The sequence below is a fragment of the Myotis myotis genome, unplaced genomic scaffold (genome assembly GCF_014108235.1).
Source record: "Myotis myotis isolate mMyoMyo1 unplaced genomic scaffold, mMyoMyo1.p scaffold_m19_p_19, whole genome shotgun sequence".
Lineage (NCBI taxonomy): Eukaryota > Metazoa > Chordata > Mammalia > Chiroptera > Vespertilionidae > Myotis > Myotis myotis.
In genome coordinates, this window is record NW_023416323.1 from 11,398,132 (window position 1) to 11,414,308 (window position 16,177).

At 47.3% G+C, this 16,177-nt stretch overlaps 1 long non-coding RNA gene across 2 annotated transcripts; it reads left to right on the forward strand.

Annotated features, from left to right (window-relative positions):
• LOC118674170 lies at window positions 1-9,688 on the forward strand. Of its 2 annotated transcripts, none has more exons than XR_004973594.1 (3): window positions 1-119; window positions 5,498-5,575; window positions 9,208-9,688. It is a non-coding gene; the product is annotated as an uncharacterized LOC118674170 (long non-coding RNA). The 2 variants fall into 2 exon arrangements; XR_004973593.1 differs by lacking the exon at window positions 9,208-9,688 and adding an exon at window positions 8,382-8,428.
• Window positions 9,689-16,177: the final 6,489 nt, after the last annotated feature.

Below are 16,177 nucleotides of genomic sequence, written 5' to 3' on the forward strand. Positions count from 1 at the left end.
GGTAGAGAACAAGTCAGACTGCCTAAAGCACAGGGCTCCCATTCCATTCCTGCTCTTAAAGAGACAGCTCCAGCCACCACCCCACCACTGACAGGAGCTCCCTGGGGTCCAAGACTGAGGTGAGGTGCAGTGAGAATAGGATGGGCTGGACCTCATCCCCAACCCCGACATTAGGGGAGGGGGCTCTCTCCAATCTCCTGCCCCTCAGAAAGGGGCCTGGAAGGGAGAAAGTGCAGGGGTTTTAACAGCAGAGCGTGGCTGGGGGTCTGGGAGGGGGTGGAGGAGGGCTACGCAGAGGTGTAACATGCCCGTTACTTTCACTTAGATTGTGCTGTGCTTGGAGGAGGGATTGGCCTCAATCGTGGGAGAGCTAATGTCCTCTTCCAGGCCACTTGCTGCCGTTGACTTAGTTTGAGGGTCAATAGAAGATGCTGGTATGGCCAAGGAGAGGGTGGGGCTGCTTGGCCTTAGACCATGACCCCTCCCCTGTTGTGTCCCTCGTGCCCCAGGGAGACTGGGAACTGGCTCCTGAGCACCAGGTCCAGACCTTCGTAGCCCAGGCTCTTCCTAAGAGCGCTGAGAGCCTGGGTTAACAGTGGGCCTTGGAGTGGGGGGCTGCCTGCCATTCCGGATAAGGCCCAACTGCACCGTGCTCAGCTCCTTTACCCGCCCTCCTTCCTCTCCTGCCCCTCCTCCTCACGGCATTCCTTCCGGCTGGGGTCTGTGCATGCCCCCACTTGGTCCCCGTTGGGGTGCCCCCTCCCCCCAATTCCGCCTTTTTAGACAGAGAGACTTTTGTCTGGGGGCTGGATAGAGAACAAGGCTCCTTTGAGTGGCTGGTAGAGGATTGGGGTCATGGGGAGGGGCAGGGCCAGAAAAGGGGTGGCTCTGTGCTGGCCACCAGCTGGACTCCAGGCGACCCCCAATACCATCACAGGGGTGGGGAGGAGGGCTGCAGGAACCAGGCCAGGGAGAGGGTGGAGTGCAGGCCAGGGAAAAGGGGTTTGGAGGTCAAGGCTCTGCTGGAGCTATTTGCTGGGGGCAGGGAGAACAGACCCCCCACTTCTCAGCAGGGAGGGACAGGGAGACAGCAATGTTCACCCAGCTGTATGGTTTCTTCATGTGGTTCCCTCAGGCAATTTCTCGGTCCCAGGCCCTAAACTAGGACAAGTCCTCTCCCCACTCCCACTCAGGAGGGGCCAGTCCCTACAAGAAGTGGAGGGGACACTCAGGGAGGGTGGGGCTCAGTCAAAGTGGGAAATTCGGGGTGGGTGGAGATAGAAACAGAGGAAGGGAAGGCCTGCGGGGGATTCCAGTCCAGCTAAGGGGTCTTTGTGTCTGGGCAGATAGCATCTCTTGCACAGACAGTTCAAGGTTGTAATATCCCTGGGAGACCCCTTTGGTGGTCTTGGGAGTGGAGTGGTGTCTCTCCCTGCTGGGAAGTCTGGGAACTACAGGCATCTCAGAGTGAGAAGGCCTGAGTGCACTGTGGTGGACGGAGCATGCATCCTCCATCTATGCCACCGTCTACAACAGCGGTTCTCAACCTGTGGGTCGCAACCCCTTTGACGGTCCAACGACCCTTTCACAGGGGTCACCTAAGACCATCCTGCATATCAGATATTTACAATATGATTCATAGCAGTAGCAACATTACAGTTATGAAGTAGCAACAAAATTAATTTTATGGTTGGGTCACAACATGAGGAACTGTGTTTAAAGAGCCAGAAGGTTGAGAACCACTGGTCTACAAACTCAGATGCCAAAGGGGCCAGGCAAGAATCATGAATGAGTACAGCAGGACAGACGTGAGATTATAAGGCATGGGGATAACTCTGCAAATAGGAGAACTATTGTCCTGTCTAAATGGCAGCTGCCAAAAAGACTGGAGCAGGCTCACATGGATAGGTAAAGAAGTACTTCCCAGATACCTTGGGAAAAAAACAAGGTGTATCAAAGTGTGCTGACATTAGTGAAGAGGAAAATAATTTATATGTGAATATGAATAAAATATTGTTGCTTCGGGGGAGGGGGATTGAGAGGCTACAGGATGGGGTGGGAAGAGACACTCACTTATATATCCTAAAAACGTGCTACCTTGAAAAAAAGTTTAATTTTTAAAAAGTAAGGGATAGGCTGTACACAGTTCCAGCCAATTGCTACTATTTTTAATAGGTATCAGAGATCTGAATCTTTATGTGGAAGTTCTAATATTAAAAGTTGGGTCAGATTTTTTAAAAAATTATTCAGGTCAAACAGAACACATCTGAGGGCTGGTTTTAGCCTGGGAAGACCACCAATTAGAGATTTCTGTCAACTTCACTTCCAGAATCTTTAGTCACTGTGATTTTGCATTTGGATATCCAAATGTTTATGAGGCTTATACCCAACAAGGCCAGCCATAGCTTCTCCCTAGGGCTGGACTGGAACATGCCATGTCCAAGAGTGAGCTGGATTGGGGCCGGGGCTTTTGGCTGGGAGGGTAGGACTAGAGACCCCCTGTGGATGGGTGAAAGTGTGCACACTGGGACCTGGGGAGGGTTTGCAGAGAGTGAGGTATGTGCAGCCTCTTGCATCCTATTGGTGAGTCTTCCAGGCTGATTTGATTTCAGTCATTTTGAGGCAGGATCATAAGAAGCTAGGGAATTTCCTTGACAAGTGGAATAAAGGAAACAGACAAAATAACTAAATAAGGCCAAACAATTTGAGCAATGAACAGCCAGCTAATGAATCACAAGGCTTTGTCTTCCCTAACCAAGGACACTCAGGAGCAAATGGTTTACACATTCTAGACCAGTGGTTCTTAACCTTCCTAATGCTGCGACCCTTTAATACAGTTCCTCATGTTGTGGTGACCCCCAACCATAAAATTATTTTCGTTGCTACTTCATAACTGTAATTTTGCTACTGTTATGAATCGTAATGTAAATATCTGATATGCAGGATGTATTTAGATGACCCCTGTGAAAGGGTCGTTCGACCCCCAAAAGGGTCACGACTCCCAGGTAGAATCTAGACCAGCCGTGGGCAAACTACAGCCCGCGGGCCGGATCCGGCCCATTTGAAATGAATAAAACTAAAAAAAAAAAAGACCGTACCCTTTTATGTAATGATGTTTACTTTGAATTTATATTAGTTCACACAAACACTCCATCCATGCTTTTGTTCCGGCCCTCCGGTCCAGTTTAAGAACCCATTGTGGCCCTCGAGTCAAAAAGTTTGCCTACCCCTGATCTAGACCATTCTGGGACAGACTAGCCTTAGTCCCAGTCCCTCTTTGATGATGTTCTTGAAAAATGAAACTAACCAGAAAAAAACCCTGTCCTTTCCATACACACATTCTGATGAATCAACATATTGAGGACACACCTGGAATAATGAATATTCTGTTAAGACCCTCCCCTGAGAACTCCCCTAGGATTCCTGCCCACAGAAGCGTGTATCTCTGCTCTCTTTCTCTTATACTCTAATGGTTTCTACAAGACTTGCAACCAGAGGAGCAATGGGCAATGGCAGCTTGTCCCAGGATAACCCCCGATCCTATCTCCAAAGCCCCCTTTTTCTCTGACTTGCCAGTGAGCCAAAGCAGCCCCACCTAGGCTCTCTCCTGTTGCTTCTTCTACCTTAAGCCCGTCCTTGTCCCCAGCTTTTATAAACATACCCTCAAAATCACTTGGACTCCTATGAAGTCAAAAACCCACACACTACAGGCCGGGCTGAGGTGGTCTGGTAACAGTATTAAAGTGTGTCCATTTTTTTTATATATATACAGTAGAGGCCCAGGGGGGAACAGGCCTAAGCTGGCAGTCGGACATCCCCTGAGGGCTCCCAGACTGCAAGAGGGCACAGGCTGGGCTGAGGGACCGCCCCCCTCCAGTGCACAAATTTCGTGCACCATGCCTCTAGTCTATATATAGAAAATAAGGTGCAAAACTGCCATTCACTGGAGCATTATCTCAATTCATTGAGATTTTGCTTTCCAGAAATTGTTGACAGTTTGGCTCAAATAAACTCACAAAAAATTCTCTATAGGTTTGAATGTTTCTTAACTTTACAGTATATATATATATATATATAGTGTATAGATAATAATGTCATTTGAAATAGTTCCCCTTCATTTTGCTTTTGAAATCCTTTGGCCCTGAAGAACCTGTTGAAGTTGTGATTGGCTGCGATTTCTCAGTATCCTGGAAATCTTTGCAAAATGAGAAAAACCAAATCTACAAATAGTTTCTGAATATCACAAACTTTTCAGGAATGCTGAATAAAAATACAAAAGCAAGGCCATGGCGTGTTTTATAGTCACCTATTTAAAGTTTTATTAATTTTGGTTTTAATATTCAGGCTCAATAATTTTATTGCTCTTCTTTTAAGTCTGCGAATGTTTCCATAGGCTCCTGACAAATTTATAGGCCCCAGATGGGCAGCCTGAGGTGTGGGAGCCAGAGGCACCTGACTCATGAGGGGTTCTTGTTGGGCCAGTTCCCCATCTTTCCAGGTGGAAATTGAGAGGCCAGAAAGGGGACCTGGCCCTTAGCAGGTCTGCCTCGGACCAGCTGGTAGTGTGTGGGTTCTTGACTTTGTGCAGGGAAAATTTCAAACATGAGTCCAGATGACTATGAGGAAATCTTTATTAAAGCTGAGGACAGTAAAATATGAAAGGATTTAGCATGGAAGAAGCAATAGGAGAGTCTAGGGTGGACTGCCCTAGTTCTCTGGAAAGTTAGAGAAAAGGGGGCCTTGGGATCAGGTTCAGGGGTTAACCTGGGATGAGCTGTTGCTACCCATTGCTCCTCTGGTTGCAAGTTTTGTGGGGTTTCTTAGAGTTTAGGAGATGCAGGGCTATAAGAGTGGGGGAAACGGGGGGAAAGGGAATGATGGGAACTGCTCCCCAGAGGGAGAGCATGTGCAAGGTCCTTTGTCTTGAGTCTTTATTTCTTTCTCACTGGCTTTATTTCTTTTAGGGAAGGATTTCAGCAAAATAGTCATCAGTTTTCTAGGTGTGCTCCTCCAGGGTGGTGGTCTCCACCCATTGGTCGGTGTCAGGGCAGGGGTCATTGTAGCTGGTCCTGGTGTCACCCCCTGGTTTTGCTGTTTTTCTGGGTCTGGAGCTGAAATACACTGAAGCCTACATGTTATTTCTAGGGAGGCAACCTTCTGTATCGGCTGGAAATCGCTCTGCAGTTTGTTCAGCATCTGTCTTCATTTCCCTATTCCACTTGTTCTACTGGCCTACTGTCCTGTCTCAGGTTGGGGAGGTGAGGTTGCAGCAATATTCCAAGTTCCTATTTCCTGGGCAATATGAGGACAGAGAGACCCATGGGCAGATAAGTATGGCCTCCTGGGGCTCTGGAACTGCTCCCTGTGGCCTCTGTATTGCACACCTGTGAGAGAAGAGTGGGAGCTGGCAGGTGGCCCAGTCCTGCCATTTTGGGGCCGGGTGACATGCCACACAGGGCAGCCTTAAAACCTTCCCTCTGTACTGCTTTTGTTGTAGGTGGTGGCCAACTACAAGCTCTGGATGGAGAGTCCGCCAGCAATGTGGGAAAGGCCCAAGCAAGCACTAGGCAACCAGGTAACCTCATGCATAAGCCAAGGTGGAAAACTGGACTATAAGGACTGCCTTGATGGTTGGGTATCCTCAGAGGTTGAGTATATGTGACTGGGATGTGTCTGGAACAAAAAGTGAATGGGGGATTCTAATCTGTGGTTCTAATCTCCCACAAGGGTAATGTCCAGAGAGGGTTGAAGTGGATCTTGGGAAGTGCAAGAAATCTCCAGTATGGGGGATTGAGCACACAGGACACATAGAATAGTCACAAGGGACTTTCTGAGGATGGGAAACAAAAATTCTAGGCCTAGGGAATACATTCCCCCAGATAGTCCATTGAGGAGAATGCTGAGGATCAGGGAGGAGGGGGACAGTCCCCAAACCAGGAACAAGAAAGATTGCTCTGCTTCGGTGGTGTTTTATACAGGGCATTCTGTGGTGCCTGGCTGGACAGACAAGGAGCATGATGAGAAGCTTTCTCTGCGGGTTGTGTGCACCTATAAATATCCTATATCAGTGGTCGGCAAACTGCAGCTCGCGAGCCACATGCGGCTCTTTTGGCCCCTTGAGTGTGGCTCTTCCACAAAATACCACTTGCGGGCGCGCACGTACAGTGCGATTGAAACTTCATGGCCCATGCGCAGAAGTCGGTTTTCGGCCTGGGCAAGTCTATTTTGAAGAATTGGCGTTAGAAGAAGTGGGGGTACGTTCGCTGAGGTCGACCCCTCAGATTGAGGACGTTTTTAGCAAAGGCCAGCTTAGGAGTACCCTAATTAAGTTAATAACAATGTACCTACCTATATAGTTTAAGTTTAAAAAATTTGGCTCTCAAAAGAAATTTCAATCGTTGTACTGTTGATATTTGGCTCTGTTGACGAATGAGTTTGCCGACCACTGTCCTAGACACTAGAGCAGCGGTTCTCAACTTGTGGGTCGTGACACTTTTGGGGGTCGAACGACCCTTTCATAGGGGTCGCCTAAGACCATCGGAAAACACATATATAATTACATATTGTTTTTGTGATTAATCACTAGGCTTTAATTATGTTCAATTTGTAACAATGAAAATACATCCTGCATATCAGATATTTACATTAAGATTCATAACAGTAGCAAAATTACAGTTACGAAGTAGCAACGAAAATAATTTTATGGTTGGGGGTCACCACAACATGAGGAACTGTATTAAAGGGTCACGGCATTAGGAAGGTTAAGAACCGCTGACCTAGAGCAAAGTGAGCCTGGGGCAAGTTACTGTTGCGGTGGGGGATGAAGGGAAAGCAAAGGTGAGAGACATAAGTAAAATCTGAGTGTCTAGGAAAAATTAAAGGGAAGATATCCTAAAACTTCCAGGAAATCTCCACCAATGAAGCAAAGAAAAATAAAAATACCTCTATTATTCTGTGAGCAACAAACCAAACTGAGTTGGGGTCTCGGACAATTTGCTCATATGATTGCAAAGACAGACAGAAACTCCCAGATTGGAGAGGGTGCAGGTCAGGCTGAGGGACCCCCCACACCCCCCAGTGCACGAATGTCGTGCACCGGGCCTCTAGTTGTATATAAGAGTGTTTCTGTTTTGTGTCTCTTTGTTTTTTGGTTTAATTTATTTAAAGATAGGGCATGTCCCACTTTGGGGGAGCCCAGCTATTTGTGGCAAGGCTGAACATGTGGCAGAGATTGCAGGAACGTCCAGCAGCTGCCAAGAATTCTTAATCTTTGGGATTCTTCTCGCTTTCCCTCTCAGGGCATCAGCTGCCTGAAACTCTTAGCTAGTGAGAGTGCTTGTCTGTGTGTCTGTAATGTAATTTAGGTTACCAATTTACTTTGCTTGCTGTCTATCTTTTGGGGGCTTAGTTTGCTCTTCGCTGGTTTATGAACATAGGGACAAAGATTACATGAGGAAGCAGGGATTACAGGCCCGGGGAAGTAAGTGATGTGGGCTGGGGTGGGACTCCATTGTTTGGGCAACAACGTTGTTAACCTTTCCATGATCATAGGCAGGTCTTGAATGAGAACGGACTACATTCCAAGGTTGACTCCCAGGTCCAAAGTTGACTACCAGGTCCCAGGGGCTTACAATTTCCAGATTTTTGCCTCTAACACTGGGAGGAACAGATCTGCAGAAGTGTCCTCTAGCAAGTTGGAGAGATAGCAATGGGGTGGGGGGGGGGGGGGGAGTAGGCAGGGTCACTCCCGTTTTTATAAAGAAAAATAAAATAAATAGTACTTTCACATTAAAGCCACTGAAGGCTGGTGAGTTGTCCCTGTTACAAAATTGCCAATAAAATGCCTTGAGTAATAATAGTTAGCTTTAAAATCTCAAAGTTGTTGTAAATATAAAAATATTAAGTGTATATGATAATAGTTATATATGCCTAAACATAGTTTTCCAAAAACTTTTAGTAACTTCCAAAGTTTTAGTAACTTAAAACTTTGAGATTGCTGGGTTAAATGGTAAAAAATTATTAAATATCTAGGTATTTTGAAATACCAGGATACTGAAATATTAACCTCAGTTTGCCATGTATGGAGAATCTAGAGCAGCCGTGGGCAAACTGCGGCCCGTTTGAAATGAATAAAACTAAAAAAAAAAAAGACCGTACCCTTTTATGTAATGATGTTTACTTTGAATTTATATTAGTTCACACAAACCACACAAACACTCCATCCATGCTTTTGTTCCGGCCCTCCGGTCCAGTTTAAGAACCCATTGTGGCCCTCGAGTCAAAAAGGTTGCCCACCCCTGATCTAGAGGATAGATTTGAATCTGTTAATGAATAATAAGTCTTGTATTTTTTTTTTAATATATTTTATTGATTTTTTACAGAGAGGAAGGGAGAGAGATAGAGAGCTAGAAACATCGATGAGAGAGAAACATCGATCAGCTGCCTCCTGCACATCTCCTACTGGGGATATGCCCGCAACCCAGGTACATGCCCTTGACCGGAATCGAACCCGGGACCCTTCAGTCCGCAGGCCGACGCTCCATCCACTGAGCCAAACCGGTTTCGGCAAGTCTTGTATTTTATTTAAAATATCTCTTAAAGTTGTGAATGTATTGCTACTCTGAGGAATGTTAATTACTTACATGTCACCTAAAAATTAAGGTTTCTAAGGGTTAAGAATTCTAACTAATTAGGAAGAAATTATGGTTTTGGTGTCATTTTGAAGTAAAAAGAAAGTGGGTTCTGAAAGTTGTAAGATTTATGAGGAAGGGTTTGTGAACGTTGAGGAATGTTTGTAAAGAGAACTGTTGAAAGGAAGTTATATAAATGACACAGCCCAGGAAGCCAGGACAAGTAGAATAGGAAACTGAGATGGTTAAACAGCAATTTGGAGCTGTTTAGTAAATCCCATCTTCCATAAACCAAGGACACTTAAGAGTAAGTGATTTACATTTTGCCTCCCTAACAAGAGTTCATATAAAAAGTTTATATGAACGTACTCAGGGAGACAGGTAGCAGAAATCCAATTAGTGTCATTTGCTGACCACACCCAAGGACAAATGAAGTTAAACTTTTTCTTGACCTAGAATTGGCTTTAGGTGATTCCAATAGTCCCCGGTATGCCTCAAGCTCTCCCTACAATGGAGACTAGGGACAATTTCTTAAGAACTATGTACTGGCTATCTCTTCTATTTTAATGTCTCTCAGATCAGAAGGCCTCCTGGCTCAAAGCCCTCTTCTTGAGTTCCTGGCTTATCACCATCGACCAGGAGACTATGTTACCACTGAGTCTGCTGTTTGGACTGCAGAACAAGGTTGGACCCATCCCACTCGGGTTGGGGGTGTACCACCAGCCTCTCTGGGTGGAGACACCTCATTTTGGATGGCCATTTCAGGACATAGCCCCTTAAAGTTAACACCAAAGAAACTGTAAGCTGTCTATTTGCTTTAGGGCTCTGGCAAATTGCAGGGGAAATGTGTATAATCAGGATCATGCTTACCCAGTTAACTTATTGATTATAGATAACTTGAATGACCTGGATATTTCAGCCTTTAGGCCAAGAGATTGGCTAGGACTACATTTAGGAGTAGATGTTACAGGACAAGATCCCCTAGACCAGTGGTCGGCAAACTGCGGCTCGCAAGCCACATGTGGCTCTTTGACCCCTTGAGTGTGGCTCTTCCACAAAATACCGACTTCTGCGCACGGGCCACAAAGTTTCAATCACACTGTACGTGCACGCCCGCACGTGGTATTTTGTGGAAGAGCCACACTCAAGGGGCCAAAGAGCCACATGTGGCTTGCGAGCCGCAGTTTGCCGACCACTGCCCTAGACCACTGCCACCAGCATGCAAATAGAAGTAGGATATAAGAAAACAAATGCCTGGGTGGAATGGATTAAATATTCTGTATGTGCCCTAAATAAAAGTGACTGTTATACTTGTGCAGCACGAAGGCTAGAGGCCCAAGTGGTCCCATTTCCATTCGGATGGACCTCAGGCAGTAATGGGATGGAATGTATGCTTGCCCGTATTGGGAGGAAACCGCCTGGGGAAACGCTTCCTGTACAACTTTATTTATCCCTGTTGTTCCCATCCAACAGAGGTAAAGCGCAAGGGTCCCCAAAACAATTCAGCCTTCATCTTCTGATGTAAACTATACCTCCTCCCTCTCAATGTGTTTGGGGGGGAACAGTATTCAGAGTTTATGAAAAATTTATCCAGATGCATAAATGGCCGAGTATCCTCAGAAGTCAATCATTCTGCACTGTCGATAGCCCATGCTAATGTCTGGTGGTATTGTGGGGGACCATTATTGCGACCTTGCCCAGCAACTGGAGCAGAACTTGTGCTCTGATACAATTGACTATCCCTTTCACTTTGGCATATCATAACCTTTTTCAATGGACAGACAGGCTAGGAAGAAGAGAGAGAGTCCAGGGGGCTCCTTTGATCCCTGTATTTACACAGATTCTATTGGGGTTCAGGAGGAGTGCCAAATGAGTTTAAGGCTAGAAATCAGATCATTGTAGGATTTGAATCTGTCCTGTTCTGGTTGTCAACTGTCAACAAAAATGTGGATTGGGTTAATTATATTTGCTATAACCAGAAAAGGTTTGTTAACTATAGGCGAGATGCAGTTAAAGGTATAGCTGAACAACTAGATGCCACCAGCAGGATGATGTGGGAGAATAGTTGGCCTTGGATATGATTCTGGCAGAAAAAGGAGGAGTATGCGTAATGTTGGGAGGGGTGGGCAATGTTGTACATTCATTCCTGACAACACAGCTCCAGACAGAACCATTACTAAGGCCCTACAGGGATTGGCAACTTTAGCTAATGAGTTCATTGAGAATCCTGGAATTAAGGATCCTTTCTCCAACTAGAGCAATGGTTCAGAAAGTGGAAAAGAATGATGGTTTCTATATTCACCTCTTTGATAATCGGGTTAGGAGTTACAGTAATGGGATGTTATATCATCCCTTGTATGAGAGGTCTTATCCAAAGGTTAATTGAAACCACATTGACCAAACAGAAAAATGATCTCCTTCTCCTAAACACTGCAGAGCATGAAGTCAGCTAATGCTGGGTTTGAAGAAAAGAGTTCCACCCTAAGAAAAGGGGGGAATTGTAAGAATAAACAAGTAATCTTTTCTGTCAAAAAGGGAGTGTAGGCAACCACCACCATTTTGAAATGGCAAAGGTCAACCCCTCCCTTTTTTAAAAAAATATATATTTTATTGATTTTTTTTACAGAGAGGAAGGGAGAGAGATAGAAAGTTAGAAACATTGATGAGAGAGAAACATGGATCAGCTGCCTCCTGCACACCCTCCACTGGGGATGTGCCCACAACCAAGGTACATGCCCTTGACCGGAATCGAACCTGGGACCTTTCAGTCCGCAGGCCGACGCTCTATCCACTGAGCCAAACCAGTTAGGGCAATCCCTCCCTTTTTTTCTTTAAATTAGCCAATCACAAAAGAATGTGCGCCTATGCTCTGACCAATCAAGAGTGAGGGACAGATGGCATGTGTCAAAGGATAAAACCCAAGCAGACCATTCACTCAATGTGCATGCTGTCAGACCCAGTGTTGGCTGCACATATTCCTGCAGAAGTAAAGATATTTGCCTTACTGTCTGGCTCCTGACTATCCTTTGTGTTCTATCAGGACCCCTAGTTTATGGGCTCACCTTATTTCTAACAGGTTGGATTAAATAATTGAACGGATACCCTGTCCCCTGGGAACTGACCTTTAGACCACTTCACAACTGACATTCATTACATTCCCTTTCAATAAGACCACATTCCACTTGCTAAGACTACTATCTTTTCCCTTGGGACTTTCCCAGGATCTGCACCCACCCAGAGAATTCTCTGCCCAGAAAAAGCCTATCTAGAGTCATTTAAAATCTCTGACTCCCAGTCCCTGACTGCCAGCACTATTTTGGGGCTCAGCCCATCTGTTTTTCCAGGTGATCTAATAAATTCATAATTCTTTACCACTTTCTACCTCATGCATTCCTCCTTCTGTGACCCTAACACTCGGTGCTTGAGTTCAGCCTAGGAAAGATTCAGAGCCAAGACTTCAACTATAAGGAACATCTATATATATAAAAAGCCAAGTGACCATTACAGTGGAATGACCAGAACGACCAGAATGATTGGTGGCTATGATGCACGCTGTGGCAGCCAACCAGTGTGATCTAGCCCCGATTGGCCCCCCCAACTCCCTTAGGCCCCTCCCCCCAGTGGCCCCGCCCTCATTTAGGCCACTCCCCCCCCTCACTCCAAGGTGCCCAAGAGCTGCCCTGAGGCCTGGAGCCCCAGCGGGGAGGGTTTCGGTTCCTGGCTGTGCTCTTTCAGACCTCCAGAGCACCAAATTACAAATGTGGCTGTCACGAGGGAGGCCTGGCTGGGAAGTGGGAGGAATGCACAGCAAAGAAGGTGAGAACTGAGGAAAAGCCTGCCTGAAAGAACCTGCACTAGGGGCAGCCACACCTTCTACCCCCAACTCTAACCCAGCTCCACAGGCTCTCTGACAGACGCTACTGTGAGGCAGGTGCGGAGAGGGCTCCCCAGGCACCTGAGGGGGGTGCACTGCGGCCCCTGCACACCACCGCCGCCCCTCACTAACCTGTGCCCGCCCACCTGCGCAGCAGCCACTGCCTCCTCGCGCTCACACTGCTGCCACAGCCTCCTCCTGCACTGTGCCCTGGCCGGCCTCAGGCACTCCATTCTTACCCCGCCCTGCCTCTGCCTGTTTACAATGATTGGGACAAACAGGACAGGCTGGCCTAGCGCAAGCACATTCCCTCTTCCTGCTGCAGCCGGCTTCCTGGGTCCTCCACTCTGCGCTGACAGATAAGGCTGACCTGTAGCGGGGTACGCCAGGAGGTGTAGTTCTCGGAAACCCAGAGCCCAGTCTATAGGAGAGCTCTTTGTGGAGGAAGCACACTACAACTCCCAGGAAGCACCATACCTCCTGTGGCCCTGAAGCTCATGGAGGAGATTGAGGGAGCGCAGGAAAGAAAATGCCATGCTGGTGCTCTGGGGGCGCCTATGCAGTTCCTGATCTTGGGGAACCTGGTGGGATGTACACCAACTGCCCGCAGCCCCTCCCCCCGGCCAGCCCTGCCCCTGATCAGCCCCCCCTACCCCAATTGGGGGCAGGGCCAGCCGACCTCCCACGGCCCCTCCCCCCAGCCAACCCGGCCCAATGGCCCCATGGAGGCAGGCTGGTAGACCCCACCCATGCACAAGTTCATGCACTGGGCCTCTACTCTCTCTATATATAAAAGCCTAAGTGACCATTATGACCAGACAACCAGATGATCAGCTGGAGCTATGATACACACTGACCACCAGGGGGCAGACGCTCAACGCAGGAGCTGCCCCTTGGTGGTCAGTGCGCTCCCACAACCAACCTCCCGTAGTAGGCCTTCCTCCTGTAGTCCCTCCCCCACACTGGCCAGCCCTGATCGACCCCAATCAGGACTGGGCAAGATGACCCCAATCAGCCCCGATCGCTGGCCAGGCCAAGGTATCCCACCTGTGCACAAATTCATGCACTGGGCCTCTAGTCCTATATAATAAAAGCCTAATATGCTAAGTGTCCGGTCGTCTGGTCGTCCGTTCAACCAATCAAAGCGTAATATGCTAATGATATGCTAAAGCTGCTCAACCGCTCGCTATGACATGCACTGACCACCAGGGGACAGGTGCTCTGACCAGTAGGTTAGCTTGCTGCTGGGGTCTGGCCAATAGGGACTGAGTGAGATGGGCCAGACATGCCCTGGAGCCCTCCCACGGTTCTTCCCCACTGTCCAACCTCCCCCATCTCTCCCCGGCCCCAGTCATGCACTGGTGGGGTCCCTCAGCCTGGCCTGTGCCCTCTTGCAATCTGGGACCCCTCAGGGGATGTTGGAGAAGGTTTCGGTTCGATCCCACAGGCCAGGCCAAGGGACCCCACTGGTGCACGAATTTGTGCACCGGGCCTCTAGTTTATTTATAAAATCTCAGAGGTAGAAGAAGTAATTTGTGGAAGAAATGGACTTGGGAAACAAGTTATAGGGGCAAAGGAAGGGCCCTTGGAGCTTGGGAGTGAAGAAGGTAATGGAAATGCGCCTGAGGGCCGGGGGAGGGGGAGGGGAAAGGGAAAGGTGTGGGCTTGCTCCTGGAGGAGGAGCATGGGTTTTAAGGATGGAGATTTTTAGGGAGGTCCCAGGGGAAGATCTTAATAGACTATTCATCAGCTTCCCAGGTGTGTCCTTTCAGGGTCTAGGTGTCCACTGATTGATTGGCCTATGCTAGGGAAGGGGCTCATTATCCAATGCAGCTGGTCCTGAGGCCAGCTGTGGCTGGTTTTGCTACTTTTCTGGGCCTGGAGCTGAAATAAAGGGTGTCCCAAAATTCACGCAAGAAGTAATTTTGATAGAAAACACAGGTTTATAATTAAAAATTGTAATTTTTTTATTGATTCATAAAGTATACAATATAGGGTTATGTATGGAATAGCATATTGGGTAAATGGCCTCCACGGCTTTGCTGGAACATATGCACTCTTTTGTTGAAATTTTCCATGACCGTTTTGCATAAATGTGGCTGAATTTCGATGAGGCTCATTTTCATCTTGATGGCTTGGTACATTGACAAAATTGTCACATTTGGGGTTCAGAAAATCCACGAGTGATTGTTGAGAAACAAATGCATCCACAACGTGTCACTGTTTGGTGCGGATTTTGGGCTGGAGGCATCATGGGACCATTCTTCGAAAATGCGGCTGCTTAGGCAATAACAGTTAATGGTGCTCGCTATCGCAACATGATAATCCAGTGTTTAGGTATGCTATTCCATACATAACCCTATACTGTATACTTTAGTAATCAATAAAAATTTACAATTTTTAATTATAAACCTGTGTTTTCTAACAAAATTACTTCTTGCGTGAATTTTGGGACACCCTTTACAACTGAGGCCTAGAAGTTATCTCTAGGGAGGAAAGGTCAGGGGGGCCAAACCCAATGACCAGCGATATGCTAGAGGAGGAACGGTCACCCTGGGGGTGAGGTCCCACCCTACAACTGTCCTTTGCTAGACCCAGAGCTTCACTCTGGTGACCTTCTGTATCTGGCCCATCGTTCTTGCTCTGCTCATATCTGTCTAACAGCCTATCACACTTTGATGTCATCACCCACCAAGAGAAGCTGGAAATGTTGGTTTTTATGATGTTACCTCCTGATTTTTAAGTACTGGCAACTGACTTTTTAAATTTAACATTTTGAAGACCAAATAAAATATGTCCAATGGTTGGATCAGGCCCTGGGGGTACTGGTTTGTGTTCCCCATCTTAGAGACTAGGCTAGCTGAGGGGGAGGGTGTTCAGCTCCCTGGCTCACCTCTCCCACCCATCCCCACCCCTCCCACTCACCCCCACCCCTCCCACCCACCCCCACCCCCATTGTCACTCTGTTCCAGTCTTTTTCTACTTCTGGAACATTCTTGCAAGAGTGGGTGTTTGTCTGGTTGAACAGGCACACACAGAGCAGTGATCACAGGCTATTTATCCCTAGGGTGGGAGAGTCCCTCCTCCAGTTCATCATTGGCTGAGTACTATGGGGTTAATAGTTTTCCTCACACTTGGTCTAGGTCTTATTGTCTCCAACTGGGCCATTTAAAAAAATGGGCTGAGGCCTTTTCTAGTTGTCTCCACCTCCCCCTAATCTAGTTGAGGCAGGTGTTTCATCCTGACGCCTGAGGGGTTTCCACCCAGATGCTGGTTCACCTACACAGTTCTTTGTTCTTGTATCCTCTTTCCTCCTCCATACATTCTGTTTGCCCTGGGGAAATTCAGTTACCATTTCCATGAAAAGTTGACTCTACTGGAGATGGACCACAGAGGCCTATTTCCTACAATCACCCTATTTAAAATCATACCCACCCTTAGCCTTTTCTGTTCCCTTATGATTTACCTATCTTTAAAAGCATATTTGAGGAAATTTCTCTTTGCTTTTTTGATTTTCTGCTTCCCCTGCTGGCAAGTCATCTCCTCCAGTAACAGAAGGAAATGCTTCCTCTCTCGGTGGCCTGCGGCTAATGCCTCCTGCTGTAGATATGCCACTAACTAGAAGAATTCTGCTGGAGGCTTGAGCAGCCCGTCAGCAAAGGGGTGGGGAAAT